The 14,877-nt window shown below is 40.6% G+C and overlaps 1 long non-coding RNA gene across 3 annotated transcripts in view; it reads right to left on the minus strand.

Annotated features, from left to right (window-relative positions):
* The window catches only part of LOC118582288, a 110,154-nt gene that overhangs the window by 81,150 nt on the left and 14,127 nt on the right, over window positions 1-14,877 (minus strand). For all 3 annotated transcript variants that reach the window (XR_004944753.1, XR_004944754.1, XR_004944755.1), the window contains exon 4: window positions 3,354-3,450. This is a non-coding gene — a long non-coding RNA (uncharacterized LOC118582288). The remainder of the gene's footprint in view (window positions 1-3,353; window positions 3,451-14,877) is intronic.

Below are 14,877 nucleotides of genomic sequence, written 5' to 3' on the forward strand. Positions count from 1 at the left end.
AGGAATACTTTGGGCAATGATCATTTGCAGTGCATAGTGTGAAACAGAACACAATGTTGGGGATGAAGCTTTGGGGCTTTGGTTTCAGAGTAGAGTATCACTTGAATGACAACAAAGAGTCAGACATGCAAAGAACTGAGATGAGGCCTTTCAGACAGAAGAACGCCAGAACACTCTGAGGGCAGAGGTCCTCAACATGGGACACAGTTTGGTATGTTTAGGAAGCTAGAAGGCATCTAGGCATGTTGGCACTCAGCTATCATCCCAGCATTTGGGAGGCTAAGGCAGGAGGATTGTAAGTTACAGGCTAGCTTGGGCTGCACAGTGAGAATCTGTCTCAACAAAAGAAAGGCAAGAAAAGGAAACAAGGGAAAAAGGAAGGAAATACTGCTAAGGTCAGAAATAGAGGTATTGTCTGGTCATCTAGAACTTGTAAGTTGTCATAAGGAGGCTAGATGTTCTCAACAGTAGGGGGAGTCAATTAAATGAGGTATTTATTTTATGACTTACATTTAAATAGCTAACTTCTAGAGGTGATGAGGTGATGAGAACTATCTTGAGGAACAAGAGTAGAAATAGGAGCATGTATTAGGAGGCTTATGGAGTGATACAGAAGAAGTGGTAATGATGGCCATATAAAAGGCCATGCGATTCCAGATGTTGTTCCCTAAGAGGCACGCCAGGAGAGGATGGTGGTGAGCAACTGTTATCTACTTAAGAGAAGGCAGATGAGAAAAGGAGAAGGATCTGACCTAAGAGAGCTTGTGCAGTTTATCATTTATGGAGAGTGTTGGGTGCTATGGAAAGAATACACTTTGTTTGTGGCATTTCAAGCTAATGTGATCTCTCCTGAACTTTCCCTCTGGTTTCCTACAGATGTCACAGCTAAGGCTGATTACCTCACTCTTTTCCTGCCCTCTTTTCTACCCTTGTACGTAGGCTTACTACTGTCGTGGGAATCCAGGACAATTCAGATGAAGACAGATTTCCTTCAGAAACTGGTATAGATATAGGCTTAAAAAGGAACTATCACAAACTTTATGATTTGTAAGTATATTTTTCCTTGTTCTTTGAGAATTTCATACATGCACTATTATAAATGAATGGTGGTCAATACAGAGATCACAAAGGGTCAGAGATGATCATGGAGTGCTCAGCTCCAAATGGGGACATTCATATTATACCCCATGTTTCCAATGCTCGGGGATCATTTAGGGGAAGGTGATGTAAAGATTATAAGAGCTAAGGATTGGCTTGCACAGGGCTCTGACACATATGAATTCACAGTGGCTGTGGTTGCCTGCATAATGCCTGCACAAGACCAAGCCCATCAAAATTTCAAATGGCTAGGAAGAGCCTCACCAAGATCCACCCCTTACTGAGGATTTATTGGCACATGATGGCTGATAGGGGAGAGACAGTAAGTTTCTCTTAGAGGTGGGGCCCTTGGTAGTTTTCTTGTACCCTAATAGATGATCCTGCACTCATGCCCATACTGACAGCACTTATTGGAGCCAGTGGGTTAAAAATAATTTTATATTTCTTAGATGACAAAAGTTCTGAACATTTCCAGCATTTGGGATGATACATTATTTTTCTAAACAATGAGTTTTAGACAGAATCTTATCTTTCCTGAGTTGAAGGGGGCGTTTATACTCTATCACCAGATAATTTCAAGTATATTTTTATAAAGTGCCAGCTACAGTTGCCAAGACACTTCAGATTTAGCAAGTCACAAAGAAAAACTGAGGTTTTAAATTCTCCTATTTGTTATTTTTTTTAGTTTAAATTTACTTTTTATTTAAGAAATTAACATACAGAGCATTAGATATCATCATGACATTTTCAAATAGGGTGTGTTTTGAATTGCCCTCCCTTAATCTCTCTCCCAACTTCCCATTGTGACATAATCAATCTTAGTTGCCCTCACTAGCCCAGCTCCCTAAAGTTAAATTTGCCTGTATTAACTATTCTTATTTATAGGTTTAACTGGACAGGACAGCTGAATATTTTCCTGCTGCCTTTAGTATATTCTATTAACACAGAAACAGATTTCAGTGTTATGGTGTTTGAAGGAACATAGTTGAGTTTGATATGCCCTTCAAATTCAGCTAATTAAATGAAAAAAATGTTAGTGATACCAAGCCTTGTAACTATAGTTTAAAAACAAAGTTTGTCAGGATTTTCTTTCTTGTTGGCTCCCCCTACCAAGACTGGTTGTTTTGGCATTGTTAATATGCCTTCCAAATTCACCCATGAGCACATTTCTGTGGACGAAGAGCCACAAATAGATGCAGTGGCTATTGATTTTCTTCTGGGGCTACCACCTGATTTCTAAACAACCCTGGAGAGCACATGTCAATTTCTATGTGTATTCAACTCCTCCTTTCTACTCTTACCCTCCTGCAATCTATTATTTATCAAAAGGCTAGTGGTTGACCTGTGTCTAAGTCACAGCATAAGAAAGATGGGCTACAACTAGGTGAGGTTTAACCTTCACAGTTCTGGGTGCTGGAAATCTAGTGTACAACCCAAGCCCTATAGAAGACCAACATATTCTTGCTGCCTTTTCTCATGACAGAAGGGGAAGGGAGGTCTCAGGAGGAGCTTTTAAAAGAGCAATAGTCTCATTTGTGACCTAATCAATTCCCAAAGACCTTACCTCTACATATTCTTACACTGGAAAGGACGTAAGCTCCCTGTACCAGGCTGACTGGCCAAAGCAGTCTGGTCTTAGCCAGTGATTAGTCTCCTTGGTATGGTGTCCATACCAGGCTCATCTCTCTCTGTCTTTTAGGACCTCCATCCCAGACTTATGTGAGTCCCTCCATCCTGAACCATTGCCTAGTGCCCTTTTCTAGACTCCTGTGTTCTTGAGCATCTCTAAACTGGGCTCAGTCTCTTATACTTCTGCCTGCATTTTATTCCTGTCAGTTCATGTCTTAGCTGAGGCCTCCCCAATTAGCTAATTGTATTTTAGGTAATTCTTCTTTAAGAGGCCCATTTGAACCTTCCTCTAGGCTAGAGTAGCTGTGTCCCTTGAGTATTCCTGAAACACCCATATTGATGATAATGGCAAGATTATATAAGCCAGAGGCTAGAAAGATAATAATTGGCATAGTTTGTTTTCTGTGGCTGTTATAAAATAATGCCACAATGTTGGTGGTTAAACCAATAAACATAAATCTGTCCTTTCACATTTCTTGGGGCAGAAATCAGAAATCAAGGTGACATCACTGTCTTGCTTCCTATGATGTGCTGGAAGGTTGTCCATGCTTTGCTTCTTTGGCCTTTGGTGCCTGCATCTTCAGTTTGTGTGCACTATTCCTTCTGTGCTTTTGGGGTCACCTTACCTCCTTTGAGGGTCTCCAAAGTGTTTCTTCTGTGATGCATTAGGGCATGCATGCATAATCCAGGTAGATCTCTTCCTCTTGAGATCCTTAATTACACCTGCAAAGACACATTTTCCAGCTCAGGTGATATCCACAGGTTGGAGGGTCAGCATAGAGATGAATTTCTTTGGAGGCCGTTGTTCAGCTTACTACCACAGCAACTAGCACATACACACTACAAGGAAAAGAAGCTTTTGACTAATGAGAATAAGGATAAGAATGACAACAGCTGTCTACAGAGAAGCCGGAGCTTGTTTCTGCTAGCTCTTATTAGACTGATATTTTTCATGTTAGTGGTCTAACACAGTAATTTCCCCATCAGTGACTTCCCTCCTGACATGCCATTATGCAAGAGAACCTTGTACAATCCTCATCTCACTCATTTCTTGAGTTTCCTCCACCTTACCATCCTCTGCTAACTCTACTTGTTCAGCAGTGGTAATGAAAGTATCTAATACTTACCAAGAACTTACTACCTGCTACTCAGGGCACAATTTCCCTATTGATGCCACTTCTCTTCTTCCCTTTGACTTTCTCTGATGCTGTGGCCTGTTCCACTCTACAATTTAATTATATACTGCTGAATACATTAATTGTAGACTGCCGTGCACCTGCTTTAAAAATTCTTTATAACATTTACTACTTGCATAGTTCATTCCACTGAGGTACTACCATGTCTAATCTTCATTAAAGTAATCACCATGGGCTAGGGACTGAGCTAAACATTGAGATTTTCTCTTTGAATCCTCACACTAATTCTTCAGTTTGTGGGTTTCTATTGTTCTCACTTCTCACAGAGGAAGAAATTAGAGCTTAGAGTTGTTAAGTTATTTGCCCAAGGTCTTTAGGTAATGGAATGAGAATTTCAGTGAAGGACATGAAACTTTGCAGGACACACACACACACACACACACACACACACACACACACACACATCTTGTTTAGCATTTGCTGTTGCAGGAAGGTCACATTGGGTAGTCCTTTGAGACTAGGTGGATTTGAAATGGTATAAGACTGTACGTCCCTTTTCCATGGTTGCTCATCATCATTTTGCTAAGATTTTGGATTGAGTGAAAGTATTGTCTTATTTTTTCTTTATTTTATTCTTCCTTTTTATATACACTTGAAAATAAAAATGTCATAGGCTCCCCTTTTCCAAGACTGCAGGCAGACCCTGCAGTCTCCACACCCTGCCCCCACACCCATTTGCCCGAGACCCCAGACACATCCTGAGACTCAGAAACCAGCCCCCAGCTCCCATCCGCCCTGGAACTCCCATCTGGACCAGAGCTTCTATCCTGTCCCAGAACTCCCATCTGGACAAGAGGAGCCCCCATTTGGATGAAGATAAGGAGACCCCAGGGACTTCCTGAGACTCAGAGTCCAGCCCCCGCCCCCAGCTCCTATCTGGTCAGCACTCTCATCTGGACCAGAGCTCCCATCTAGCCCAGAGCTTCCATCTGGACCAGAGAGAGGCTCCCTAAATCTGTCAGCTCTCTCTGGACCAAGTACACTTGTAAGACCAAGAATGAACCCAAGAGGAGATGGGCAGACATCAAGGCAGAAGTACATACAACAAAATAAAGAGCAATACAGCATCACCAGAACATAGCCCTTCTCCAACAGCTAGACCTGAACTTCACAGAATGGAAGAAGAAGAAAACAACCTTATAAGTAACATCATGAAGAGGCTAGAGCCTTATAGAGAAGAAATCAAAAATAAAGTGGAGGAACAGACAAACAAAAAATGGGAAGAACACTATAAAAAGCTAGAGGAAAGGACAATTAAAGCAGAAGAAAACAATAAGTCCCTGAAAGAAAATCACGAAAAAGCAAGGGAAACAGTCCAAGACCTAAAGAGGGAAATAGAAAAAATGAAGAAGACACTAGCAGAAGGAATGCTGGAAATAGAAAATCTGAGTAAACAAACAGGAACTTCAGAAGCAAGTATAACCAACAGAATGAAAGAGATGGAAGAGAGGATCTCTGGTGTTGAAGATACGGTAGAAGAAATAGATTCATCAGTCAAAGAAAACACTAAAACCAACAAAGTCATGACCCAAAATATCCAAGAAATTTGGGACACCATGAAAAGACCAAACCTACAAATAATAGCGATAGAGGAAGGAGAAGAATACCAACTCAAAGGCACAGAAAATATATTTAACAAGATCATAGAAGAAAACTTTCCCAACTTAAAGAAGGAAATGCCTATGAAGATACAAGAAGCCTATAGAACACCAAACAGACTAGACCCCCCAAGAAAGTCCCCTTGCCACATAATAATTAAACAACTAAACATACAGAATAAAGAAAGAATATTAAGGGCAGCAAAGGAAAAAGGCCAAGTGACTTATAAAGGCAAACCCATCAGAATAACACCTGATTTCTCAATGGAGACTTTGAAAGCCAGAAGGACCTGGACAGATATAATGCAGACACTAAGAGACCATGGATGCCAGCCTAGACTAATATACCCAGCAAAACTTTCAATCATCATAGATGGAGTGAACAAGACCTTCCAAGACAAAACCAGATATAAACAATACTTATCCACAAACCCAGCCCTACAGAAAGCACTAGAAGGAAAATTCCAGCCTAAGGAAGGCAGATACACCCATGGAAACACAGGCAATAGATAACAGCACAGCAGTAAACTCCACAGAACAGAAGTACACACACACTACCACCAAAAAATAAAAGTAACAACAGGAATGAACAATCACTGGTCATTAATATCCCTTAATATCAATCGACTTAATTCACCTATAAAAACACACAGACTAACAGAATGGATACAAAAACAGGACCCATCTTTCTGCTGCATATAAGAAACACACCTCAAATTCAAAGACAGACACCTCTTAAGAATAAAAGGCTGAGAAAAGACTTTCCAATCAAATGGTCTTAAGAAGCAAGCTGGTGTAGCCATCCTAATATCCAGCAAAATAGACTGCAAACTAAAATCAATCAAAAGAGGTGATGAAGGACATTACATACTCATCACAGGAAAGATCCACCAGATGAAGTCTCAATTCTGAACATTTATGCCCCCAAAACAAGGGCACCCACATATGTAAAAGAAACATTAGTAAAGTTTAAATCATATATAAAACCCCGCACATTAGTAGTGGGAGACTTCAACACCCCACTTTCACCTCTGGACAGATAGGCCAAAGTGAAAGTTAACAGAGACATAATAGTCTTAACTGATGTTATGGCTCAAATGCACTTAATCAATATCTACAGAACATTCCACCCGAACAAAAAAGAATATACCTTCTTCTCAGCACCCCATAGAACCTTCTCTCAAGTCAACCACATACTTGGCCACAAAGCAAATCTCAACAGATACAAAACAATTGGAATAACCTCCTGTGTTCTATCAGACCACCATGGTTTAAAATTAGATTTCAACAACAGAAAAAACTACAGAAATCCTACAATCTCATGGAAACTGAATAATGCTCAACTGAATCACCAATGGGTTAAGGAAGAAATAAAGAAAGAAATTAAAGACTTCCTAGAGATCAATGAAAATGAAAACACCACATACCCAAACTTATGGGATACTATGAAAGCAGTGCTAAGAGGGAAATTCATAGCACTAAATGCCCACATAAAGAATCTGGAGGAATCTCATGCTAGTGACTTGACAGCACACCTGAAAGCCCTTGAACAGGAAGAAGCAAAGTCTCCCCAGAGAAACAGACACCAAGAAATTATCAAATTGAGAGCTGAAATCAATAAAATAGAAACAAAGAGAACAATACAAAGGATTAATGAAACAAAGAGTTGGTTCTTTGAGAAGATCAACAAGATAGACAAGCCCTTATCTAAAGTAACCAAAAGACAGAGAGAGAGCATCCAAATTAACAAAATCAGAAATGAAAAGGGAGACATAACAACAGACAATGAGGAAATCCAGAGAATCATCAGGTCATACTTCAAAAACCTCTACTCCACAAAACTGGAAAATCTAAAAGAAATGGATAATTTTCTGGATAGGTACCACATACCTAAGTTAAATCAAGACCAGACAAACCATTGAAATAGTCCAATAGCCCCTAATGAAATAGAATCAGTCATTAAAAGTCTCCCAACCAAAAAAAAGCCCTGGACCAGATGGTTTCACTGCAGAATTCTACCAGATATTCAAAGAAGACTTAATACAAATACTCTTTAAATTGTTCCACACAATAGAAGCAGAAGGTATATTACCAAACTCCTTCTATGAGGCTACAATTACCCTGATTCCTAAACCAAACAAAGATGCAACAAAGAAAGAGAACTACAGACCAATCTCCCTCATGAACATTGATGCAAAAATACTCAATAAAATTCTGGCAAACAGACTCCAAGAACACATCAAAACAATTATCCACCATGATCAAGTAGGCTTCATCCCAGGGATCCAAGGGTGGTTCAACATAAGAAAGTCCATCTATGTAATACACCATATAAACAAACTCAAAGAAGAAAACCACATGATCATCTCACTAGATGCAGAAAAGGCATTTGACAAAATCCAACACCCCTTCATGATAAAGATCTTGGAGCGATCAGGAATACAGGGAACATACCTAAACATAATAAAGGCAATCTACAGCAAGCCAACAGCCAACATCAAATTAAATGGAGAGAAACTCAAAGCACTACCACTAAAATGAGGAACAAGGCAAGGCTGTCCCCTCTCCCCATACTTATTCAATATAGTACTTGAAGTTCTAGCCAGAGCTATAAGACAACATAAAGAGATTAAGGGGATATAAATTGGAAAGGAAGAAGTCAAGTACTCACTATTTGCAGATGACATGATAGTATACATGAGTGACCCCAAAAATTCAACCAAGGAACTGATACAGCTAATAAAAACCTTCAGCAACATAGCAGGATACAAGATCAATTCAAAAAAATCAGTAGCCCTCCTACACACAGTAGACAAACAGGCTGAGAAGGAAATCAGAGATACATCACCCTTTAAAATAGCCACAAATGATATTAAATATCTTGGGGTTACTCTAACTAAGCATGTGAAGGACCTATATGACAAGAACTTTAAGTCCCTGAAAAAAGAAATTGAAGAAGATGTCAGAAAATGGAAAGATCTCCCATGCTCATGGAAAGGCAGGATTAACATAGTAAAAATGGTGATCTTACCAAAAGCAATCTACAGATTCAACGCAATTCCCATCAAATTACCAACACAATTCTTCACAGATCTGGAAAGAATAATACTCAACTTCATATGGAAAAAAAAAAAAAAACCCAGGATAGCCAAAAGAATCCTGTAAAATAAAACAACCTCTGGAGGCATGACGATCTCTGACCTCAAGCTCTACTATAGAGCTACTGTAATAAAAACAGCTTGGTACTGTCATAAAAACCGACATATGGACCAATGGAATCAAATTGAAGACCCTGACATTAACCCACACACCTATGAACATATAATTTTTGACAATGAAGCCAAATATGTACAATGGAAAAAAGAAAGCATCTTCAACAAATGGTGCTGGCATAACTGGATGTCAATGTGTAGAAGGCTACAAATAGATCCATATCTGTCACCATGCACAAAACTTAAATCCAAGTGGGTCAAAGACCTCAACATAAATTTACCTACTCTAAACCTGATAGTAGAGAAAGTAGGAAGTACTCTTGAATGCATTGGCACCTGAGATCACTTTCTAAACATAACACCAGTAGCACAGACACTGAGAGAAACAATCAATCAATGGGACCTGTTGAAACTGAGAAGCTTTTGTAGAGCAAAGGACACAGTCAACAAGACAAAGCAATAGCCTACAGAATGGGAAAAGGTCTTCACCAACCCCACATCTGACAGAGGGCTGATATCCAGAATATATAAAGAACTCAAGAAATTAGACATCAAAATGCCCAACAGTACAATTAAGAAATGGGCTATAGAACTAAACAGAGAATTCTCCACAGAGGAAGTTCAAATGGCTGAAAGATATTTAAGGAATTGCTCAACATCTCTAATTATCCAGGAAATGCAAATCAAAATGACTCTGAGATACCACCTTTCACCTGTCTGAGTGGCTAAGATCAAAAACACAGAAGACAGCTTATGCTGGAGAGGATGTGGAGCTAGGGGAACTCTCCTCCACTGCTGTTGGGAATGCAAGCTTGTACAGCCACTGTGGAAATCAATATGGTGCTTCCTTAGAAAATTGGGAATCCATCTCCCCCAAGACCCAGCTGTAGCACTCTTGGGCATATACCCAAGGAATGCTCAATCATACCACAAGGGCATTTGCTTAGCTATGTTCGTATTAGCTTTGTTTGTAATAGTCAGAGCCTGGAAACAACCTAGATGACCTTCAACTGAAGAATGGATAAAGAAAATATGGTACATATACACAATGGAGTACTACTCAGCAGAGAAAAACAATGACATCATGAGGTTTGCAGGCAAATGGATGGATCTAGAAAAAGTCATCCTGAGTGAGGTAACCCAGACTCAGAAGGACAAACATGGTATGTACTCACTCATAGGAGGATACTAGATGTAAAACAAAGATGACTAGACTGCTACACAACTCCAGGGAGGCTACCTAGAAAACGGGACCCTAGGAAAGATACAGCGATCACCCAATGACAGAGAAAAGAATGAGATCTATATGAACAACCTGGACGACAGTGGGAGTAATGAAGGGCAAGATTTGAGGGAAAGAGAGCTTAGGGGAGCAGGAGATCCCAGCTAGATCAAGAATAGAAAGGGAGAACAAGGAATAACAGACCATGATAAATGAAGACCACATAAGAACAGGAATAGGCAGACTGCTGGAGAGGTCCCCAGAAATCCATAATGATATATCCTCTGTAGACTGCTGGCAGTAGTTTAGGGAGGGCCTGATCTGACCTAGTCTGGAGATCAGATGATTAAACACCCTAGCAGTCGTCTTGGAACTCTCATCCAATAAATGATGGAATTGGATGCAGAGATCCTCAGCCAGGCCCCAGGTGGAGCTCCAAGTGTCCTACTGTCTAGAAGGAGGAGGGAATGCAAGAGCGTGAATTGTTGAATCCAAGACTGCAAAATGCACAGGGACAAATAGCCAAACGAATGGAAGCACATGAATTATGAACCAAAGGCTGTGGAGCCCCCAGCTGGATCAGGCCCTCTGGATAAGTGAGACAAATAAATAGCTTGAACTGTTAGGGAGGCACCCAGTCTGTGGGACCAGGACCTGTCCTTAGTGCATGAGCTGGCTGTTTGGAACTTTCCCCTTACACAGGGACACTTTGCTCAGCCTGGAAGGAGGGGACTGGACCTGCCTGTACTGAATCCACCAGGTGTAAATGAATCCCCAGGGGAGTCTTGACCCTGGAGAAAATGGGAATGGAGGGGAGTTGCTGGGGAAGATTGGAGGGGGGGTGGGAGGGGTAGGACAGGGGAACCCATGGCTGATGTGTAAAATTAAAACACGAATATAATAATAAAAAAAATCAAGCTAAACATAAAAATGTAAAACAAAATTAAAATGTCCTTATATTATCCTCTTCCCTTTATTTTCCCCAATCTCACGCTCTTTAGCCTTTCTCTAAAGTCTATGTCTATTTTCTTTGGTTATCATTTATTCATATATATGTGTGTGTGTTTGTGTTTGTGTGTGTGTGTGTGTGTGTGTGTGTGTGTGTGTGTGTGTGTGTATTCACAAATATTTAAACACTACCTACCAGGTCCAGTTTCATTGTTTGTGTGTATACGATTTTCTGGGATGACCACTTCATATTGGACAACCAGTTAGGGGGTTCATCCTTGGAAGGGTTTAATTCTCTTTTGTTCAGCAATCATTATTGCCTGTAGTTCTTTGTCTAGGGGTGGTGTACTGAGATATTTTTTTCCCTCTTCCCCATTAGTATGTGTGGTAGTTTGGATAATAATGGTCCCCAGATGCAGAGCAGAGTGGTGCACACCTTCCTTTAATCCCAGCACTCTAGAGGCAGAGGCAGGTAGATTTCTAAGTTTGAGGCCACTCTGGTCCACAGATCTATTCTAGGACACCCAGAGCTATATGGAGAAACTGTTTTGAAAAACCAACCAGCCAATCAAACAAACAAATAACCAAAAAGAATGGCCCCTATAGGCTCTTATATTTTTTTCCATATATTTGATTGCTTAATTACTAGGTAGTGGAACTATTTGAAAAGACTAAAAGAATTGGATTAGGAGGTATGTATGGCCTTATTGGAGTAGGTGTGACCTTGTTGGAGGAAGTGTGTCACTGGGAGTGGCCATTAATGTTTTAGAAGCCCAAGCCAAGACTAGTCTCTCTTTCTGCCTGCAGATCAGGATATAACCTTGAGCTACTGTTCCAGCACCTGCCTGTAAGTTGCCATGCTCCCTACCATGCTGATAACAGACTAACCCTTTAAAACTGTAAACGAGTTCCCCAATTAAAGTGTTCATTTCTAAGAGTTGTAATAGTTACCATGCCTCTTCACTGCAACAGAACAGTGACTAAGACAACATGTACACTGATATTGTTATTGTTCAGGTTTTGTTTGGATGGGCATTTCTAGGAGACATAATCTCACAGCAGATTTCCTGGTGGCCTGGCTCTTAAAATCTTCCAGCCTCACTCTTCTATGATGTTTCCTGAGCCATGGCCATGCACAGGAGTTATGTTACAGATATATCTGTTGGGCCAGAGCTGTCACTATCCATAGATCTCTGCCTTATGTTCAGTTGTGTATTTCAGAACTTGTCTTATTTCTAATGTATTGCATGATCTAAATGATTCTGTAGGAATTGCAAGATGGCTCAGCAGGTCAAGGTTCCTGCTACCGAGTCTGACAACCTGAGTTCAATATCCAGGATCCACACGGTGAAAGAACTCACTCCTGGTTGTTCTCTGATCTCCATGTGTGTGGTATGTCACATGTGCACCTACACGCAAATACATTAAGTAAGAAAAAGTGTTGTAAAAATAAGTAATTTTGTAGCGATTAGTTTTATTCTCCTCCCAAACAAGACATTTACTCTAACACCCTTTGCAGTGCAAATTGAACATGGGAAGGGAAGGGGCCCAAAGGAACACAAACTACTCCCCCATCTTACCACCGCCCCCAGTTCCAAAGCTTTGAATGGGAAGGAAAAAACACACGGATGTTTCTGTCTCAAAAAAACAAAAAACGAAACCAAAACAACAACAACAAAAAACAATTCTTTGCCGGGCGGTGGTGGTGCATGCCTTTAATCCCAGCACTCGGGAGTCAGAGCCAGGCAGATCTTTGAGAGTGCTAGGGCAGCCCGGTTTACAGAGCAAGATCCAGGGAAAGGTGCAAAGCTACACAGAGAAACCCTGTCTTGAAAAACAAAAACAAAAACAAACAAACAAACAAAAAGTTTCTGCTTCAACAATGGAAGTTCGAACCACGCTCTCTTGCTGTTCACTTCCCTCCCCCAAAGGAAGGCATATGTTAAGATGAAAGAAATCTAATGCCCAGACCTCCCTTAGACAGCCGATGTGCAGTTCGCTTCTGCTGGAATGGGAAAAAGAAAAAAAATAACAAGTTCAGAAAGACATCATTCTGCTCTTTCTGACTATGATTTTAGCTTAATTTGTTAATATTCAATTGATTACTTGGGGGAAAAACTAAGCTTCCTTGCATTTACCTTTAATGAACAGGTTTACAATATCCCTCTGTCCTAATCACAAAATCTCTAATTAATATGTTAAAGAGCATTAAAATTTCCATTTGGATTAAAAATCCAACTTGGCAGATTAAAGAATAAAATAAACTCATGGTGTTATAAAAAGGTCTACTATGTCTTACAGGTCTTCAGAATAGAATACATTTGCTTACAGTATTTGTTTAGTTTTAAACAGCTAAGGTAACAATGGTTCGCTTTCATTTATGACAACTTATCCATTAGTACAATCTCCTTCTAGAATTTTATAGCTTTATTGAGTCATAAAAACTTTATGATGAGGCTACTATTTCAATGCCCTGGAAGATGATTAGGAAATTAAGAATGAAATTATGTGTGTTCCCAAAGTCGTAATCTACTGAAGGACACAGGCAGGATGTGACCCCTGCACTTAAGTACACTGGCAAGTGCACTGTCTTCTCAGCAGTACCTGACCACCTGGGCCCTTTCTGAGTAAGTGTTCTCTATAAAAAGCAAGGGAACAGTTGGGTTCTCTCCTAGAAAGTAACAATGGTGAAGAAATGCTGTCACCGCTCAGAGCCATCCTGAACTAGTGGATTTCTAGACAAGACTCACTTACATTCTTCATGAGCCCACACATTCCTAAGTGGCTTTGTATGCCTCTAGGAATCTTGAGGCTCCTTTCATTTTATGCTTTCTCATTAGCAAGTGAGCATCTTCTCTATTGCAGGGATCTAGAGAAAACTGTCCCTTCATCTGGCACAGTCTCTTTCAGGTTTGCTTCTGTAACTCACATAGGACCGGGCTTTCTTTCTTCCTTTTTTTTTTTTTTTTTAATTTAAAAGTTTTTGTTTTTTTTCATTTTACATACCAACCACAGTTCCTCCTCCCTCCCTTCCTCCTGCTCACCCCCCCCCCCCAACCTACACAATCCACTCCTCAGAGAGGGTAAGGCCACCCATGGGGAGTCAACAAGATCTGGCATATCAAATTGAGGCAGGACCAAGCCCCTCGCCCCTGTATCGAGGCTGAGCAAGGTGTCACTCCATAGGGAATGGGCCCCAAAAAAGCCGGTTAATTTACTAAGGATAAATCCTGGTCCCATTGCTAGTTCCTCCTCTCTTCGACTGGACTCTGGGAACTCTACCCAGTGCTTAGCGTGGATCTCTACATCTGCTTCCATCAGTTACCGGATGTAGGTTCTACGATGACAATTTGGGTAGTCATTGATCTGATTACAGGGGAAGGACAATTCAGGGACCTTCTCCACTACTGCTTGGAGTCTTGCTGGGTTTATCCTTGTGGGTTCCTGGGAATTTCCCTAGCACTAGGTTTCTCCCTAACTCCATAATGGCTCCCTCTAACAAGAAATCTTTCCTTGCTCTCCCTCTCCATCTTTCTTCCAACTCAACAACCATCCCATTCTCTCTTGTTCTCTTCCTACCTCCAATTACCTCCCTACCCCCAGGCTCCCAATTTACTCAGGAGATTTTATCTATTTCCCCTTAGGCGGATCTATGCATGTCACTCTTAGGGGCCTCCTTGTTACCTAGCTTCTCTGTGGTTATGGATTGCAGCCTAGGACCAGGCTTTCTTATTGTAATAACTTTTCCATGCTCAGGGAAGGTTTCTGGAGGCCTCTGGCTGTAACCCTGTGGTGAGCTTGATTCCTAAACTTGTGTTATGAGTGCTTGTGCATGGAAAGCACCATAAGGATTTGTCTTGGATTCTTTTGGTACTGGCTTTGTCGTTGGACTGCTTGCTTATTTCTGTAAATGAATGAATGATTAATGGAAAGTATGTGTGTACTAGATACACTGGTTTGTTACTCTTGTGTGT

Source organism: Onychomys torridus, chromosome 4 (genome assembly GCF_903995425.1).
Source record: "Onychomys torridus chromosome 4, mOncTor1.1, whole genome shotgun sequence".
In the NCBI taxonomy this organism is placed as follows: Eukaryota; Metazoa; Chordata; class Mammalia; order Rodentia; family Cricetidae; genus Onychomys; species Onychomys torridus.